Source organism: Ornithodoros turicata, chromosome 3 (genome assembly GCF_037126465.1).
Source record: "Ornithodoros turicata isolate Travis chromosome 3, ASM3712646v1, whole genome shotgun sequence".
Taxonomy (NCBI): Eukaryota; Metazoa; Arthropoda; class Arachnida; order Ixodida; family Argasidae; genus Ornithodoros; species Ornithodoros turicata.
The window spans coordinates 95,975,335-95,996,442 of NC_088203.1; the positions used below are offsets into that span (position 1 = coordinate 95,975,335).

At 45.0% G+C, this 21,108-nt stretch overlaps 1 protein-coding gene across 3 annotated transcripts in view; it reads left to right on the forward strand.

Annotated features, from left to right (window-relative positions):
• Window positions 1-21,108, forward strand: part of LOC135388888 (uncharacterized) — a 57,069-nt gene that overhangs the window by 31,616 nt on the left and 4,345 nt on the right. The window contains exon 1 of one of the 3 annotated variants that reach the window (XM_064618753.1): window positions 8,787-8,920. The exons of the other annotated variants lie outside the window; for them this stretch is intronic. The gene's annotated coding sequence lies outside the window, so the exon portion shown is untranslated. Of the gene's footprint in view, window positions 1-8,786; window positions 8,921-21,108 lie in introns of those variants that run through there. 3 annotated transcript variants of the gene reach the window in all.

Consider the following 21,108-nt stretch of genomic DNA (forward strand, 5'->3'; position numbering starts at 1 on the left):
CCAATGCCGTGAAATACGTGTGCGCTGCGGCGGCCCTGCAACCGCCAATTGCGATACAGAAAGATAGGATAGAAGAAGGATAGGAAGTTTGTGCTGGTAAACGTTATCGTTGGCATACGAGAATCATAAACCGTTGGCGAAATGAAAAGTTTACAACGTTTCGTCACCGTTCCTTTTAAAAGACGCAAAGCAACCGAACACTTTCACATAGCGATCGTTATCGTTATATTTCAAGTTCGCGCGCTCAAAAGCCGCTTCGGTATATAGGCGCAAGAGGTCGTGGCGAATCACTGGCCGGTGGTGGTTGTGGTGGTGCTGATGAAAGGGCCTGCCGTTGTCGGCCTCACAGAGGGTCACGACTGATGCCTCGGGGGAATGTTCGTCCTGGGCCGACTTCTAAGGACATATGTCTGAAGGCGTCTGAGGAAAACCCAGGAAAAACCCCAGGCAGCACAGCCTGCACCGGGATTCGAACCCGGGTACCTCCTAGTCTCGACGTGAACACGCTAACCACTGAGCCACGGGAGCTGGCTGGTGAATCAGGTGCTGTCTGACCGAACGGTCCGAACTGACTTGACGTGGCCAATTGCTAGTGAGCTATGCGCTACTTTTGACGGAGAAGAAGATAACGACAAGTTGAAGATCGTGCTCCTGGACGCTGTCGCGGAGTCAGATTACATCCCGTACCGACTAACAAGGACGAGTTCTACTTCGCACGTGCCCGATTGGTGACATCTGACACGTTAACAGAAAAGCTTCCCGCACTGCAACGGGTCTCATTTATGATTACCAATCAAAAGCACCGCCTCAAGATTTAGGACATTACGACTGCAGCGTTTCTTCTTCTTGGTCCCTCTTTTCTTTCTATACTCACAACGTCTCGTGAGTTCCGCAAACAGTCTCTCGTCGAAGTGTAGGTCATCGAAGACGAAGGGGAGAAACGACGCTGTTTGTCATGGGAAGGAAACTGGATGGAGAAGAGACGTCGTCGCCCGCAGCACTGGGTGAACCGGACGCGTCCGCCGCCCCACTTGAGGGTTGCCCAATCGAGGTCTATTGTCGGAAAAGCCACGATCGCTAACAGAATAGGAAGCAAGCTTCGCCCCTTTTCGCGTATGTAGCTACACTTGGGCTTCCATATTCAACGACAGTGGACAACAGGGGAAAATACAGTGTCATTCGGGATGATGGTTGGCTATGAGCGTGCTATGCCGTGAAATTCTGTTTTAAGAGTCTACGAACGGTGACGGGGAAAACGTGTTAAATACTGAATGAATATAAGCCCTACCCATGTCCTTACCCGTCCAGGAGGAGTCAACGCAATTCTTTTTCTGAGGAACTCTACTAAACATTACTTTCATGAATCGTTTTTACAACGCGTAATTCGAAACTGGAATGATCTTCCCCGTGTCATAGCTGCAACAACAACAACAAATAAGTTAATGATAATGAATGGGGAAATTCGACACGTAAGCTGCAGTTAGAGACCCTCACAAGGAATAACTGATCTTCTGGGCAACTCTATCATATAGCTCATTGTTACCACTTGTACGGTATACATGAATTCATTTTATCGGTCAAGAAGTTGATTTTTAACTGCGTGTCATATCATCTTTTTCGTTCTACTCATCCTTGCATAAATTGTGATATTTTGACAACATATAGTTCACTTTGTCGTTAAGGTATCGATTGTGCTTAGTATTATTATTACATCTTAATTACTAGTGTTCTGATAACTGTCTTGATAACACGTAGCTGTCCCTGTCAAGCAACTTGTCATTGTCAAGCTACTTACTATATTCCTAGGTCTTCTTATCTAACGTATAGTGTTTCGCTAACTGCTTTGATAACTTGTAGTATTGTTATTATCTCTAACTAGGAACTCACCACTCCGTCATGCAATGCCCCTGTGGGGCCTTTGACGTGCTGTAAATAAATAAATATATAAATAAATAAATAAACTACCTATACAGATGCGACTCCATAAAGATAGTCTTGTAGTGGTCTGGCTCAGCGATCCCCAAAGAACAAAGCAACTTAGTCAAAGACAACATACTGCGCGGCGTGATCAATTGGTGCTGGACACTGAAATTTTTTTCGTGGATTATACAAGGTACCTTGTATCGTACTGTATCAGGGTAGGTGGTAAAACAAAGAAACAATAATCTTTCTCACAGCTCCCTTAGCAACAGCGACATTCATGAGGCCCACCTCGCAACTCTACAGAGAGTTGCAAACAAAGAGCTATCGTCGACCCGATAGACGTGAGAGACAGCAACGTGATTACTGAATAACTTATACCTTTGAAAGGTACACGCTATCAGATCACGTTAGACGTATTAGATATCGGAATCGTAACCTGTCTGTGCCGAAACGGGGTTGCTGAGCTGTATATCGACGAAAGAAAATCCCAGCTTGGGCGAGTGCCAGCGCTAAGAAGTGGCGAAACCTCGTTCATATTCCATCCGTGTAACATTGAACCGTTTGAGGGGATCGCTTTTTTTCCTGCTCGTCTTTGTCCCAATGTTTTCTTTCCTGTTGTGTCATCTCATGAAAGATGGACGAACATGATGTAATAGCAGGCACGCCTACACAGCTTCGTGGGCTTTCCCTGTATGTTTTGTTAGCATTGTGGATGAGACACGAAGCTGAAGGTCGTCCAGGGGGTTTGTTCCTAGCAACGCGGATAGACAACGGTTTTCACGATGCGGTAGAACTTAGAGAACTGAATCTGGGAGAGCTGAACTGAACTGAAGGAACTCGGTCGCGAAGAGGAAGGGATCACGTCTTTTCTTGCGCGCTATTAGTTGATATTCATCACCTCCATTGGCGTGGATAAACGTTTGGTGATGACAATCCACCTAGGGTTGGTTTCCGGCAAGAAAAAAAAAAAAGCTGTGTCACAGCTTGGTCTGTGCTAATCTTCAGTGGTGCTATGGTTCCTTTCGCACAAGGCGCACTGTACTGTAGGCTACCATGTTCTAACAGGCTCTGTTATTAATAATTAATTAATTAATAAGCTTTAAAGTTCCGTATCCTTTTATTCTGTGAACAAGTGTGAGAAAATGCGGCAAACTATCCGTCGTGGTGCAGGCCATGACCTCCGTGAGGTCATCTCCTATGTAAGTCCCTTCTCCGCAAGACTTCGTTGTCGTGTGGTGAAGTCGCCCCTAGGGTCTATCTGCCTTGTATTTCTAGTGTCTCGTGAAGCAACTATCAACATTTTCGTGTGTACTTGAGATAAGGTTTTCTATAACAGGAAAGCAAAAGACAATGTAGCAGTAAAGCAAGCACTAGGAACGATGAATTCCCATGAGACGTATATATGTGTGTAATTATCTATAGAGAGCCACTAAGCACCAACCTTGTGCTCATTTCTTCTGACGGCGGATGCTGTCTTCTGCTTGTTACTTCTGCCGGTGGATGCTGTCGGCTATTTCTCCCCCGAGACTTCCTCCTTTCGTTATTTTTTTGTGTTTTTATTCTCACATATGTGCATTTTCCTTACTTGGTACCTTAGAGCAGAACAAGGCGAAAGCACAGTTTTCTAGTTGTTGCTGTCCTGCTGCAGATTACTTAAACTTTCGCTTATCACAGCTCACATAAAAAACCGTCTATGCCTCTTCCCTGTCGTCATTCTTCCTCTATCGCTCTCTCTTTGCTTTGCTTTTTCTATCTTTGCTTTGCTTTGCTTTGCCTTGCTTTCTCTATCTGAGTGACAATTTCCACGAGACCACTAAACAATAAAACGACACCGTTGCAGCCCTTTCCGAGTAAGATAACAAAGATTGATACAGAGTATGCATTTGCCGACTTACTTCTGCTTTTTTTTTCTTCATTTCTTTATCATCATCACCATCACTACCACCACTTCATGCCGGCGCATATCGCAGCAATCGTCACACACTTGAACACGGTCACTTTTCCTCTTGCATACCGTGCTACATAGATATAATGAAAAGGTATCCTGAAAGCGAGCGTAGAAAATGGAACATCTCTGCAGATGTAAACGTGGTACGAAAATACAAGCTTGAAACAACGGGTAGGGACATAGCAAGGTTCATCGTTGTTCGTCTCTAAATGTTACACAATATTGTCCGCCATCAAGAGGCACCTCTACCCCATTGCATTATGAATAATCGATGACATGCTTATGATTATAGTTTATGTTAGAGCAGCAAACCTTGTCCGAGATTTTGGAAAGTTTAGTCTTCAAACTGTTTTGTTTCTCTGTTTTTGTAGTGAATGTATTTTCCCAGTCTCTAAGTATTGCAGTAGCCAGGCTCGACTCTGTCGGAAATAACAGCTCTATATTTTTTTTCTTTTCCGTCTAATTCTAGACTATATTATTAGATTACACTTGTCGACGTTGACATGTCGTCGTCGTCGTCAGAAGAGGCGGTGGCCGTCGTCGCGACGTTTACTGTGACCCCACAAGATTGCGAGCTATGTTCGGGTAGAGATATGGGAAACGTGGTAGTGAAGAAGAGTACGACCGACTTCACATTGGCCCTACATCTTTAGGCAGACACATAAGGCCCTACATCAAAATAAGGCAGAAAGTGACCTTTTCTATCCGTGCAGCCAAATATGGCGTCAACGTCTAAGATTCAGATCTGTGCATGTGTACTTTACAGATAGTATATGTGTATAGGTATGTACATAGATAGTATAGTATGGACTTGATGGCGCGCACTGATTTCAGAGCAATGAAATGCGTGCAGGTACTCCTTACCTTATGTTGTACCCGACATTCGGAGGGTCACATCACGTCCCCTATAACTAGGGTTCCGCTCTGCTTTCTGCCTTTAATTTAGGCCGGATTCGGCGCATGTTTTTCGGTGTTTATATATTTTCATGGAATCTGTGTTTTTCGGTGATTTTTCTCGCGTGTACATGGTTTACCCTGCGGTTATCGGCGAATATAGTCGGCCACCCTCAGGCGGGCAACGTCATGACTATCGCAGGGGGTACCGTACGTCCTGAGACGACTTCACGGGGAACTGTGCCGACATTTTGTCTTGAAGCGTACGAGGAAAACCCAGGGAAAACTCACGGGACGGCGCCCGGATTAGAACCCGGGTCACCTACCAGTCTCGCGTGTAATGCCATCATCAGACTGCCAGAAGTCATCAGACGGGTGCTTTTTTGCATAGATTGAGAAGTTACCCGTCAAAAAGAACTCGTTACAAGTTAAGTTACCGCGTGCTAAATGTAACTAAGTTAATAACGAAGTTCTTCAGCATGAAATCTAACTCGCAGTTACTGAGTTACTTAACAAAAAGAACAAGTTACTTCAAAGTTACTCCGGACACAAAATAACATTTCGCAGGTGCAGCGCCCGAGAAGTTGAGTTAGACCTTGAGTTGCATGCGTAGGAGTGCAACACGCTTAGATCGTTTTCCTTTATGCCCAACAATAGACCTCTCCCTGTTTGTAAATAAATGGCGTCATAGTGTTCGACAGCGCCAAAATTTGGTAGAATCGAACTACGCTCGAAGCTAGAGGTGAACAATGTCGCGCCCGAAAGCCACAGTCTTGAGGGGATTACGACATGATCCCTTGAATGGACGAGACCCTCGATCCAACTTTTCTTTCAATGGGAGACAGCGAACAAGTGCCCGTTCGTGGAACCCAGCCGTCCTTCCGCTTAGTTTCGTTTTCAGTGTGTCTACCAATATGTCATAATGACGCTTCTCTGGTAGAGGTTTATTCGAACGCTTTGCATCTTACTCCCTGTGGGAGCACAATGGTTCAGCTTTATTTCAGTGGCAGCAGTTCTTACTTCCTGAATAAAATACTGTCACTCGTTGAATATCACGTTTTTTGGCAATGGTGCCATGACGGAACCGGAGAGAAAGCAAGAAAATGTGTGGACGTGAGTGAAAAGCGAGTTAAAAGTAACTTGGAACTTAAGTTACTTTGGCAAAGTTACCAAAATAAAGGAACGAGTTCCTCTGAAAGTTACCACGGCGCAAAAGTACCTAGTTACGTTACAAGTTACCAAAAAAGGAACTTAGTTACAGTAACGAGTTGCTTGTAACGAGTTACCTCGAACTCTGCTTTTTTGTATAGTCGCGATCGCGTTCTTCCTGAATCCTATAAAATTTTGGGGTCGAAGATTCCCACGTGGTTGGTCTAGGTTGTATAGTCCTAAAATCTGCTGAAACGCAAAAGAGAGATTATTGCAATTAGACACTGCACGGGTTTCAAATGCAGATGCAGTGAAGTGCGATCCATTACGCAAATATCTAACTTTCTCCAAAGTTTCTAATGGAACAACCAGTGCAAATGCACATATTCACATACATTTAGCTCGGAATAACTGCGGACAAAGCCCACAGTTTGGCAAATTCACTCATGATGGCCATCACGGACATCATTCACCATCACATCATGGAGAATGATACGATCTTCTTGATGTGGAGTGATGTTCGCGATGTGATGTTGAGTGACACGCTGCAGTATGACATGATGGTGAAGTTTACGTCGAGTTATGGCCTGTGATGTGATGCTAAAGTCCAAGTCTAATGATGGGCTTTGCGGTTGTTATTTTGTGATGGGTTGTGAGTAAAGCCCGCCATGATGTAATATATTGTTGAGTGAATTTATTTTAAAGTCCCAATCAGCCCATTAATAAACTGCGACTGCAGTAAGCAGTCTAGTTGTAGAAATATATGAAGTCTTGCGATCGTCAGAGCATGTTCTCGTTATACACGGTCTGATGATAAGATACATGGACGGAGGGTTGTTGAGAGAGAGAGAGAGTGCAAATAAGGAAAGTCGGAGCAACCCTACACGGGAGGGGACAAGAGCTTAAAATAGAATTTATTACCAATTCTCCCGTGTCTCTAGGTCGTTTATTTTGTCCTTCTACACCGGGTGTGGTACTCCGTCAATGTACATCATCGCACTTGTAAGTTTAAACTTCGTATGTAGAATTATGATTTATTACTTTCCATTCTCTCGCTCTGTCCATTTTCTTGGTCTTTGAAACCTAGAACACGCTACGCATCACTGACAGCTTGGGGGAAAAAAATTCTGTGGAGGCAGGAAGTTCATTTAATTGTTGTCCTCGTATGCTTTCATAACTGCGCTCATCTCTCCCTACATTACATTACGCTTATGTGAATTTTAGAAAGAAAATAGTAATTGTAGTAGTGTTGGAACTATAGACGTATTCCCACAAACATTAGTCCCTTTGGGGAGGGACATAATTATTGGAACAAAGAAAAAAAGGGGAGGAAAGGTCAGCCAAACGGGACGTCGGCTTGCTATTCCGCAAAGAAAAAAGAAAAATAAATACACGGAACGTTATTAGAAGTGAAGGGACTATTTGCAGTGGCGGGGAGTGAATGTCAGGGTTAGGGGACTAAAATGGGGAGTAATTGCAATATAGGGGACTAGAAACGGTGATTGGTTGATTGATTGGTTGATTGAGAAATAAAATATTGAGATTTTAGCGCCGCGAAGCAACTGTAGCTATGAGCGGCGTACAGATGTGGACAGGTGGAGAGAGGACAGCAGGAAGGAGTGGGGGGACAGGGGGGTTAGTATGCGTCCTGGGCCTACTTCAGGGGGAACTGTGCCGACATTCATCTGGAAAGTCATATATGAAGATGCAAGACCCGACAAAGGAGCTGTACTGTAATACCTCTCTCAATTTACTCCTTTTTCCACCAGGAGGTCCATTTGTGCCTCCGAGAGGCACTAATGGTTGTGGCAATGCGTCTAATACCCGTGCCACACGGGCAGAAAAAAATGACACTAAGTGCGTAATGAGATAAGTCTTAATGTCATCCGTGCCGTGCTATACGGCGATATTTAATGGCATTCATCCAAATGACAGTTTCCGCGTAATGAGATCGCACCAACTCATTCGCCCACGAAATGCGTACCCTCGCTCCCATTGTCTCAGCACAAAAGCAATTTAAAACTTCCATAAAGCTACTCTGTAGTGCGCACCGGGCATTTATTTTATGAATTACACGAAAACGATCATTATTTTTGTCAAAATGCCTGGCGTTGTTAATTAACGATTGCTTTTTTGCATAGTGGTTTTTGGCGTAGACTGCAATCTCACAGGCAAGATGACAACAGTTTTCCGACAAGTACAGATCATCGATTATGAAATCGAGCAAATTTTCTCAGTTTGTGGGCTATTATGGGTATTTTCAATCTCTTTGAACACGTTTACGCTCTTCAATTACCCCATTTCTTACGCGCGGCTAGTGGGAGACCCGCATCGACATCGTCGCGTTTAATGTCATTCCAATCTGACGTGTAGCACGACTATCCTAAGAAATGGCATTCGAGATCCAACTGGCATCACACGCTAATGTCATTTCTTCTGTCCCCCAAAATACTAAAATTTCTCTGTCTCTCTTTTCTTGGTGTACCTTCGTTGCCTGCGCATCATATCACCTCTCTCTACATCTCTACTTCACGCTTTTCTAAGCTCCTCTCTGCGCACGACGTAAAGACCTTCACACATCTCAACTGCTTATAATAGAGACAATTAGCTTTCCCCAACTTTCATTCCTTCCTGTATATACGTCGTACCGTTATCCAACGCAAGACGAGCAACAGACTAGAACGGAAAACTCCATTCGGTCTGCACAAAGCATGTTCCTTGAGAACTACGCCGTACACGCGTGCTGGTCGTACACAAGCGTATTTCATTGTGATTTTCCCCCTACGAAGCCTCCACGACAGCCTGCGTGCGTGTCAGCCGCATTCCCCTCCCTCGAGAGCTCTCCTCTCTGTCGACCGCCAGCGTGGTAGCGACGAGCGGCGTAGTCCAACGCCGGCAGCCGTGGCGTACGCTACGCGGACCTCGTACGGGGAAGTGTCCTTACGTGCGTGTGTAGGAAGAGCCGCTCGGATTATTTTCGAAGCAGGGACACACAACATGGCACAGGTGGGAGCTGTTTCTCTGTCTATTATCCAAATTGTCTTCGTTTTAGCAGTATATTCCGGAGACAATAACTCGGAAAGTACACATTTCGACTGGTGGGCCGAGAATGTCAGTCCTGTTATCGACAGTTAATTGTGCAAAATTTAAACGAGGCGATGAAGTATCTTTTTCCACTGTCGCTCTCTGATACTAGAACCTAATATTTGGCGCGTAGTATTGGCTCGTGTTTTTCGATGTGACCAGTACCTTCGCTATATTTTTAGAGTGTCATAAATGCTGGCCAGCTGATGGACAAACGTCACAGTAAACAAGCCTGAGCTTGGACAAGCACGAAGTGACAACACGACAAGGAAGCTCGAAAGCTCCAACTAGCTTTCATATCGTGTTGTCTTTCCGTGTTCGCCCAAGCTGAGGCTTGTATACTAGGGACTTCATTGTATCGTTTCTTACATTTCTCACTGCAAACTACATGTAATCCTATTCCTTGCTTTGTACAGCCTGGAACAATAGGTTCAGGGATAACCTTATATCATCTCACGTGCTCACATAAACATGACGATGGTATTAATAGATAAAAACATGAAGGTGTATATAGGCCCCTCTTTAGAGTGTAACCAACTACTCCAGAACAATTATCTATAAGCACATGGCCACTAAGGCGTTAAATGGTCAATGATTGCTTCGATCCACACTGATTGCAAAATAGCTTCTTATACAATCTATTTAGTCGCCTCCGCTTGCGACGAGCAACTCTTTTTATCACACTTGGACAACTGCCGATCTCGCACTTTTCCTGAACAAAATTGGCGGCAGCGCTTCTAATTTCGTCACTTCACCTACAGATAACGTCACGGAGTTCACCGTGTACTCACAAGCACTTACTTACTGAACTCGATACAACCTGTGTCAACATTCCCATTAAGTGAATCTCGTGACGAGGCCATGCAAGGTGACTTTGAGGGTGATCCTCATATCGTGCTCCTTTGTACAGCGCCGACACGACCGTCACCCTGCTTTTTTCCGCGCACTCCGCGTCACATGGTTTGCCCCTGTGACCTTCCCGTCTAAAGTCGGTCATATGATGCACCACGAAGGGGGCGTTTTTCATTTTGAAGACGTGAACTACTGTAGACACAGCAAACGGTCGGATGTGTGCCCTACGCTTGAGTGAAGATATTTTGGCGGGCGGATCATTTTCTAAATGTCAGTCTCGTGCGAAGTGACGTTCGTCACGAGATGAATTGTGTATTGTTCGTGCGGCGTGCAACAACTACCATATGACTTCATTTTCTGAAGTGGAATGATGATGTGCTAGCGATTCTATTGTGTTTCGATAAACACGCGTATAGGCTGCACCTGACGGTGGCATTGGATTTGGTGTTTGTATGCTGATTAGGTCAGGTTAGCATGCTTTGGGAGTCTTCTATAGAGACTACGAGTGCCAGTTCCAAACAAGGTACGACAACGACAGACAAATGAGGTGGAATTGGTAAAAAAAACTAACTCTGTAAACCGCGATTCAGGTAGTATTGAGAGGCATGCAAAAGAGCCACACACAATACTTTATTTTCTTTCTTTCTCTCTCTCTCTCTTTCTGTTTATTTGTATCACCTATGATTATTTTTTTACTGAGTTACTCTTTCCTAATTGCTGTCAGACGTTTTCTTGTGCTTAAAACAGGAGTTGGTTAATTCACTTATTTGAAGTTATTGGCACAGGAGCTCAAAGCATGCAAGAGCGATAAGTACCATTTGTGCAGCTTTTACAGCATAACATGCAATAGATGAGCATCGTACAAGAACACATATAACCACAACACCACAGCACTCTCTCAGCAAGCAACAGTTGTCACCGGAACGCACCGCCGTTGTTCCGCATTGTACCCCAAGCAGCGAAACACCTTGGCCCAATATTGGCTGGATGCTTGTAACACTGGTCCAATATTGGCCCAGTACTGGACCGGTATTGCCGATATTCAGCCAACATTGGGCCAAAATTTAGTGTTGCTTGGCACGTACGTACTGCTACATCAGGCCACTTGAGCATAAGCGCATTCTAAAACATGACACCATAACATATTGTGAGGGACTGGTACCTTCACACCACATGTCCAAAATCACACTGAATGAATTATGTATATTTACACACCATTATAGGTGAGATTAATGTGCATCTTAGAGGCGTCGCCGTAACGCTATGGATTGCCACATAGCCCTGTTGTGTAGGACCTTCATTACAGCGAAACTCTCCGTTGCGTACTACGCATCCTTTAAATATTGTACCTTTCCGCTCACGCATAGCGTTTCAGGTTTCTTCCCACACACGATTGCTGAATGGAACGATGTTCCTGCCCAATATATGCCTATATTCCTGCCATATAATATAACCTTCGTGGCAGTAAAATAAAAGTATGTATAAATAAACATATCAATAAAGGCGTGGCTGCATCTTTGGGGCAGCTAGGGAAGGGTAACGGTAATGGTAACCGAAACAGAAACGGTATATTACCGAAATTGGAGATGGTAACGATAACGGAAACGCATGCCACGGTCCTCCATTACCGGAAACAGGAACGGAAACGAAAATTATCGTCCGGTATTGAATTCGGATAATGGCTATACCTGTTGTGCGATGACATTCCAGTTACTTTTCATTTTATTTTTGTATTTCGATGATTCCATCTTCTGTAATGCTCTAAATCCTACACGAGAGCATGGAAACAAAGCGCAATATTGGACCTCAAGGGTGCATCCCTCGCTTACCTACTCGTCCCAGTCCTCATAACTCCATGACATCAACACATATATGAGAAACAACATGGACTCCACGCCCTCTACTTCACCAAAATACGTCCAATTATCCTTCCCTGCTTTGGGGCATTCTGCCAAACGCATCTGAATGGAGAAACTTTATAAGACCACCGCTTGGCGGTAAAGTTTCAGTGAAACCCTTTTTGAAGACACAGTCCTACGATCACGTGGTAGTGGTGGCACTGTCACGTGGTATCACGTGAAATTTCCTTCAGTCTTTTCTGGTGTTCCATATCCTGACGTGCTCGCCAAATTAAAATCAATAGTTAGGAGCCACAGTATACTGGCGTAGCCAGTTCGATTTAGTCGTGACTTACTTCTCCATTTTTCTTCTTCTATCCGTTATCACCATCGTCATGGCATCATTCGTGACCACGGTTGTCTCACGGGATGATACCTCGAACGAATCAATTAACGTCTCATTCCTCACCTCATTAACATTATTAACGTCTCGTATTTTTAAGAGGAATACCGTTCCGTAAGGGTTAGGGTCACTGTACCGGATCAACAGGTGTACAAGGTCGCATCAGGCAACACCATCCTGTTTGTACACATATCACTTTACGTATAGGGCCTTCAGCTTCTCAAATGACCCATGAGAGAAGAAATTTGTCGCGTACCCGTAGTAACCTCCATTCTTTCGCAAAACGATTCCACGCACATTCGAAGTGAGAACTAAGTAGTTCAAGTCTAAGGGCATGCGACTAGCGGCTATTATGGTTCGCACGCGTAAATGACAATTTGCATACAATACAGAGGCTACCGCTCTTCGAAACTATGTCAGCGTTCTGCCTCTCACCCGTTTGAGATGTGTGCTCTGATAACGGCGACAATTTTTAGTCTAGTCTTCACACTCTCAAGAAAGCGATGACAGAGCTCGAGGCTATGCGCTTTCATTCATGGGATGAGAACGAGGAGCGGGCTTCGAAGAAGCTGATGGTGGTGGTGGTGGTGGTGATAGGGCTTGCCGTTGTCGGCCTCACGTATGTGGGCAACGTCACGACTCACGCCCTGGGGGAATGTGCGTCCTGGGCCGACTTCTAAGGACCTAAGGACCGGACGTCGAGATTGGGAGGTACCCGGGTTCAAATCCCGGTGCCGGCTGTGCTGTCTGGGGTTTTTCCTGTGTTTTCCTCAGACGCTTTCAGACATATGTCGGCACAGTTCCCTTAGAAGCTGATGGTCGTGTTGGCATCGTATTCCTTGATGAGCAAATTAGAATGGTGCAAGCGGGCTGGTGTACTGCAGAGAGAGGTAACACTTCCTTGAGTTTGAGGAACACAGCGGTTTATCCAGAAGGGGTGTTGGAAAAAAAAAGGAGGGGGGGGCATTATTAGAGTTACGTTATTACAGCTGAACATGTCATTACCGGTATGTGTCTAAAGCTGAAATTACACGGGCACCCCCCTGTAGGGGGCACACAGGTGAAAAAGTTAGAGGGGGGGGGGGGTGTCACTGAACATTTGAGGGGTTTTAGGGGGGGGATCTGGCTAAATCACTGGAAGAACACATAATACGGAGAGGACAACACAAGGCTCAATTGAGTCTAGTGTTGTCGTCACACGCGAGGAAAAGTTACCTCTCTCTACATTCCTCGAGTGTGAGGAGTAGTAGAAGACATACACACGAAGATGTGAGCATGTGCATGTGAGTCTTATCGCTCCACAACGCTCCGAGCTAGAGGAAGAAAGAAGAAACCAGCACTACCGAGGCTGTTGTCAGAGCTCTCCGTTTTGACCACTCGAAGGTCGAGGGCGCGCTCCAGATCGCTCTAGAGCGATCGGCGGCTGCCAGTTGCAGATGCCATTAGTGTGCGTGTGTGTGTCTTCTATTGCTCCTTATACTTAATGACTATATGTTACCTACAAGCCTGTTAAACCAGTTTGCTTGCCTCTTTCTCTTCTCCGCTTATAGCAACAGTTGCTTCGTGGCCCTAACACAGAACCAAATCTTTCTCTTGTGTTCAGGGCTATAGTGATAACTGCCTTTACGTCGCGAGACAACTGTGTTCGTGAGCGACTCCACAGTGGTCGGCCCGTGGATTCATGTTATAGACCAACTAGGGGTTCTCTTGGTGCACTCCGAAATGCGTGTTTGTGCAACTTGCACCCTGCCACCAAATAAGGTTGGATTCGAACCCGTAACCTTGGGGCCAGTATATAGGGGCACACGCTATCGTAACGTAAATGCAACATTTAATTCTTACCTTCTCCCAAGCAATCGTCTCAAGAATGACAGTTGGCGAAAAACACTTCTCGTAAACTGTCATTCTTGATGACAGCACCGAGTATACGATGCTGCACTTTTGGCTCCATCTCGTCGTCCTCCTCAACCGCGGAGGAAGAGACCAGTGGGCTCTAAATATTTGTGAGATATCAGTATTTTCTTTTGCAAGAAAGTTAATGAAATCGTCAACTTAAGTTTCTAGTGTTGAATTGCGTCAAGCGTTTCTAAAAGGGCACAGGACAGGAAGCACTCCGGAAGCAGACTTCCGCCCGAAACCTGAGCGTCGAACCATCCGACGGTGACTCTTCGCCAGCCACATTTTACGGGCTCTTCGAAAATTACACACGTGCTTAGTACCGTACGGATAGTAAGTCTCCAAAAAAGAAGTCTCCCTCGTCTCACAAAGAAATGTCAGCGCCGCAGGGAAGGAGCCCGTTAGGCGACGAAGCGCGCCTTCCGCAAAAGCCCTTACTTCTGCCCGCAGACGCGGCTGCAGAGATCCGCGTAATTGAGCACCATAAAGAGTAATGTTCCAAGGCGCCCGTACACTGTAAGACAAAAAAAAAGTGTAAATTGGGGAGTAATTGCAGTTTATATAGTCCCCTAGGCTGTACTCCCCATTTTAATCCCCTAACCCTGACATTTACTCCCCAGGACTGCAAACAGTCACTGAACTTCGCCAGTGGTATCCTGAATGCAGTTGCCTACATAAATATATGTGCTCTTCGTGAATTTGATGAACTAAGGCTCTATAACGTAGCAAATTTAGCAATTTTCCTATGCACACGAATTGTGTACCTGGGATATTTGGAACAGTGTGTGAAATGCAGTCCCCACTCAGTGATATTCATTTAGTCCCGCGCATTTACTCCCTAAAGGGACAAATGCTTGTGGCAACGCATTTAGTCCCCGAATGGACTAAAATTACTCCTTTTTTTGGGGGGCGTGTGTGTGTAGGGGTGTAGGATATTCGATGCGAAAGCAAGCCTGCGAAAGGAGCTCGTAGCTGCATGCGCTACGCATTCATCCGTGACAACTGGTAGACTGAGTCCGCACGCGTCGAGTACTTCATAGACGTGAGCCCTCGATGCCAACTCGACTGACCACCCCTCAAGACGAAACACGAAGCACTGACTGAGTTTTCGGATCATAGCGCACACAAAACTAACAAACCACGAGCGGCTGAATTGCCGAAGCACTTACGAAGCACGCAAGCGTGCACGAAAAGTGACCCTAAAACTGTAGGCCCCCTTACCCGTTTTTCAACTATGACACACATGATGGAGAACAGCCGTTATAACGAGGGATTGCTGTGCTAGTATACCTGTCACAGCTTGATTGGGAGCGACCCAGAACACAGTTCGTGGTACTCAGCTCTGGACCATACCTGGGTAGTAATGTCATTACTGTATTGGAATTACAGTAGTGAATTACTTTTTCTGGTAATTTGTAGTGTAATGCATTACTTTTGACGTTGTGTAACTTGTAATGTAATTTAATTATATTTGGGCAGTAATTTTAATGACATTACTCGTTACTTTTTGCAAAAGAATCGAGTGTGTGTTTTGTCTTGGCACTTGGCAGAAGGAGAGTTGCCGACTAGCGAGTTAAAAGAATTCCAACGCCCACTATGAACGGTGACGCACGTAATCGGCACAGAAAAAAATATATCTTGTTTGTACAACATAGTGTTGTCTGACAGTGAATTTCCGCATCCTCAATATCGTTAGGATTAAACTCGCAGTAATGACCTTGTAATGTCATTACTTTTTCGTACTAATTGTAATGTAATTTCATTACATTTCAATTGTAATAATGAGTAATGTAATTTAATTAAATTCTAAGTGGTGTAATGAGTAATGTAATTGAATTACATTTTAGAAGTAATTTACCCAGGTATGCTCTGGACCATGCTCCACGTGGTAAATACGGTCGCACAAAGGTCTTTATCGCGATAGCAGATTATGAAATCTGAGCACTTGGTAACAACGAACCCCATTTTCAACCGGGCTCGGCTCAGCGGAGTTGGACCTTGGCCCTTTCCGCCGATTGTACTTCCCCTTTTCGCCATGCCGAGCGAGCCTGCTTCACGGAGCGTTACGTTGCCCTTGGGCCAGCCACGATGGAACAATTTCGACAACACCCATCGTACTATTCATACTCGCCTCCCTCATCGTAACTAGTAGTAGGTCATTGCTGCGATGTTTGAATTGTTCCGCGCGCAATGGCTTTGTTTCGAGCCTAATGTACATCGTGCTGGGTGGTGGGGTGGTGGTGGTACCGCCTATGTCATCGTCACGCTTACTATAAAGAAATATGATGAAGGTGGTTCGATGGTGCAGTGTCATTACGATCTCCATCATTAATATGGCAACGTATGTGCGCATTGAGTACGTGGAGTTGAGCAATGAATTGCATGTCTTGCGTGGTGTAATGAAAGGAAATGATTGCGAGATTGGAGGTTGTACTGGAGGATATGGAATGGTTGAGGACGTCCGATGTTTGACTCACGCAGTTGTCTCGTTCGAAAAAAAAGAGACGATTTTTTATGTATGATGGGCTGAAGATAATGAAGAAGGCAGTGAGCGCCGCAATGGAGGGAAAGGATATCACATCACGTATCCGTGAGATTATTTGGGACTGGTATTGGCACTGGAGTGGAAGCAATATACATAAAAAGGGCACGTAAGTATCACAGGTATACGGTTTTATTGGGATACAGTATAACTGATCAGTATTGTTACCACCTTTGTGACGCTAGCCGTTGAAAAGCGCAGGCAAATCGTCGAAAAATAAGAGAAAACTTGTAGAAAAAAAAAAACTATTGAAAACCTTTGAAAACTACATAGTTCTGGTAATTATCTTCACAACGTTCGAAATCACCGGGCAGAAAACGGCGACATAAGAATACCATTATTTCTTGCTCACTTTTAGTAAAATTTGGCACTTCCAAGTTCACTTTCCCTCTCTTTTCAAGCAAGGTGGTGGTGCATGGTGGTGGTGGTGCTGAAACTGCTTGCAGTAGTCGGCAACGCTCAGAAGAGCAACGTGGGAGGGGGGGGGGGGATTGTGCATCCTGGGCCGACAGATCTCGCCTGAGGAAGACCCAGGGAAAACACCCAGGCAGCACAGACCGCTCTTTTCAAAGAAACCATCACCGGTGCCTCTGAACGAGTCAATTGATTTCAATTCCATCATATGGTTCCAGACGCACGTTCTCTATCAAACTCTCCAACCTCTACACATGATTACCCCCCCACACAAAAGATACCGTACGTCACTCGACGCAAATGAGGTACCGTCGGATCAAGAACTAGAGCAAGGTCGTGCCGCAGTGGGTGACAGCCGTGGCTCCCCCTGCTACGCTTTTTTTTTTTTTTTCCTTTTGCCTCGTTGTTGCGTGTGGACGTCGTACATCCTTTGTCACCTATGATGTCTACTCCCCCCCGTCGTCTTTTTACACACGGTCAATCCGTTATTATTTAACGTAAAGGGCAGAGGCGACGTGGGTGGCGTACGACATTAGGGTCGACTTTATCGTCGCTCCTAACAGCGACGAATTAGCGGCCGATAGCACTCCGTATAGGTGAAAGGCGAATCGAGCCCTTTACCTGGCAGGTGCAACGCTCAAGGCAGCTGGACGATGTCACGATTTTAAAGGGAGCGCGGACGAGGTTTTTGATCTCATTTTGCAGTGCGGCTCGGATATTGTGTACATTGGCGTTATAAGAATACACGGATGTTGTGTTAGGCGGTGTGTGTCTAATCTCTGCGCCATTTGTTAAGAGTGATTAAGGGCAGTGAAGAATGACCATGGTGATAGAAAGAAATGAAGATATAACCAGAAACACGCACGCACGCCTACCGCAGAGCCCTCAATGCAGAAAACTGCAATACGAAAAGGCAGCTATGACACATACACAGGATTTTCTTATCAACTCAACTCAACTCAGAGGATTGACAACTCCACTCTTGTCTTCATCTAATATAACCTTAAACAAAGAGACACAGGGGAATGTCCATCAATTTTCGTTTTTGGCTTCTCTCTTTCTTATTTTTTATCTGCATTAAACACATCCCCTTCCCCAACAATTTTTATAATTTTTACGAGCAGCAAGCATTGTGGCTCCCACGATTTCGTAAGGCAGAACTATGGAACCTCCATATTTGAATTGAAGTGTTTAGTTTTCCAAAGTTATTATAAGTTTTCATCGGCACTATCTGTCTACGTGCTGTACCTCGTGCGCACTTGCAGTCTGAGCATAACAATTAGTATCCTTTTAGTATCCTCACGTGTCTTTCTTTATTGTTATTTTTTGTTATATATTGTTTTGTTGTGTTCTTATATTGTTATTTACGTGGATTTCTTTATTTCTATTGTTATTTTTATTTCTGTATATTTTTTTTTTTTTTTTTTGCGACCGATACAAAATCATCGAAGGCTGTGCCGTCCTTTCACGCAGAGTCTTTCAAGAGCCCTTTGCACTTCGACACAAGTCGAACAATACGCTTTTGCAAGAAGACATTCGAGACGATATCGGCGTCCGAAATGCACATAACGGTGACAGGTATCTGGGTTTCTTGCCCAAATACAAGAAGCGTGTCCGTGCAACACAGGTGCATTCAAATGGAACAGGTGGCCTGGCGAGCATAGAGGTTCGCTCTACCAGCTGCACTCTGCATGTACCTAGAACAACATGAGCAACATGAGCGATAGCTCTATAGAAGCGCATGACAGTGGAGACTTACCCGAGCAGTATTAAACAGTACTGCAAGCTCATAACCACAATGCTAATAAATAGTTGGAAGATCTGCAGCTGAGACATAAGTTGCTTGCTTAAATCCTAATCATCGTCAAAATAAAGTATTTCTTGTACCGGTGCTGGCATGAAAGGACAGTCTATAGTGCTGTCGACTAATATTCGGCTAATAATATCCCTGTCAAACGGATGTCTTCAATGATCATTGAAAGCAATAGCCATTACATATGCGAGCGCCATAAAACGTGTTGCATGTCAGTCTGTCAGGGAGCATAGACTGCATAGTGCGTAGGGCTGTTGTAGCGAAGCTTGAACAGCGCCATTTCGGGCCCAAGCGGCCACGGATCCAAACAGTAGGGAGGTGCATCAGCGTGGTGTTTCACCTTGCGTGTAAATCTACTCCCAATTTGAATTTGAATTGTTTTTTTGTTTTTTTTTAAGCGGTATGTCGCCAAGGAGGCTACAAAAACCCACAGTAGGGAGACCCTGTACCCACAAAACCCTCTGTAGGAAACCCACACAAAAAGCGATGCATCTTGCCAAGTGCGAACAACTCGAGGCTATGTATTTCAAAGTGCAGCGTCGTCTGCTAAACTACCGTGTCTGTCACTACCGCGTGTTGCATATTTTGGGGCGCTGATCTTGCTGCTTGCTCGCGCCACCTGGCCAGCAGAAACAGGTCTGATGCTTTTTGAGAAGTTTACAAGTTATACTGTTAGGTGGCGCTACGCGTGTTCAATGACCGTTGGTTTCAATTGCCATGAAAAATGAAGACTGCCCATTGGCGGGGATATAAGTAAGGTGTAGACGCCAAACGCAAAGTTTCATCCAGAAGAGCGTCGTGGTTTTTCCGGCAAACGAAAAGCTAGCGATCGACACGTTCGCATCCGGTTTCGGTTTCACTGTGACGTAAATACGAGCTATTACACCTTGATGGCCCCTTGACGGTGTGCGACCGAGATACGGGTGATTGAGGACTGTTTTGAGATATGATAAAACGTAATCACCCAGCCTTTTGTCTCGAATCGGTTGCCTCATTGGATGGCGGAACAGAACCCCGAAGTGACAGTGATGGCACGGATGCGAAAGCGCCCCCTATAAAATTCTAAATTCTAAATAATTGGCTGCGAATTTCATTTTAATAGTTTGCACAGTGACTCTGAAAGCAAGTAAGAAAGCACGTGACAGTTTAGCACTTTGCCTTAATCCCGAATAATAAGAACAACATAATAATAAGAATCTTAATGCATTGAGCTCTCTAAAAAAGCAGCACATGGCAACACTTAAAAGGACGACACAAGACACCATACAATATTTTTTTCTCACTCCTTGCTTCTAAGTGTTCTGCCGCGCTGACGCTGAGGTACAAAAGAATGCCTTATTGTTGGTGTCAACTCGGCATCCCGTATGACGAATGCCAAAGTGCCTCAGCTCTAGACTACAATCCGATCGGGGCCTATGTATTCCATATTGACGTACACATCCCACGTACGATGACGCGCCATAAATAGGATATAATTTGCCTTTGTTCTCAAAATAGCCCCCAGTACAACAAGGCACTTCCGTTGGCCCTTAACAGGACACCGCTCTAAATGTCGAGATTCTATAGGGGCATGAAAATAGAATACGTGCGGGAATATTGTCAACCACAACAGTAATTTTGTGTGCAGTACGACATCGACAGCGCCTTCCTTTACCTGTCCAGCAGCAGCTACTGTGAGGGAGATGGAGGGGTGATGATGATGGATGAAGAGGCCGGGCCAATAACATAATGCTATATTTGTTAGCTGGGACGACAGTGCGTCCGAACACTACAGAGCCGAGTCGCCAAGTCTCTCTGACGGCGGGCGAGGAGTTTAGTTATAAAAGAGGCACCGCCGTATATAGCAGCTGTGGGTGGTGGGACTACATACGTTTACGCTATAAGTACAAAACTTTTCATATATTTGACAACTTCATTACCTATATGTTGGTTACGAGGTGCGCACACGAAGCGAACAAACAATGAGTCCACCTCTGGAAATGTCTGTGTCCGTATAGTCCAAACGGTCCGCCACCACTGTGTGACATGCGTCAGAAGAAAAGAGTAGAGAGCAAGATCAGTGCAGAAATAGTCATTTACGTTCATTTTCACCCCTATCAAAACAAGTTGTCATCATAGCGAAACAAGTTGTATTGTATTTGAGATCCAGCCACAAGGAGCCACCTCTCGTTTCATCCCCGAACTCATGAGGACCCTGGACGTCTCAGGCTTCTGCTCTTGTGCAATGTGATATGGCGTCCTGTTTGATCTTTGTTATCTCTTTCTTCTTGCATTCTCTATACGTTCACGACTTCTAATGCGTCATAAAATGGAAGAAGTACCAGAGTAATATCTAGGATTGCAAGCGTGGAA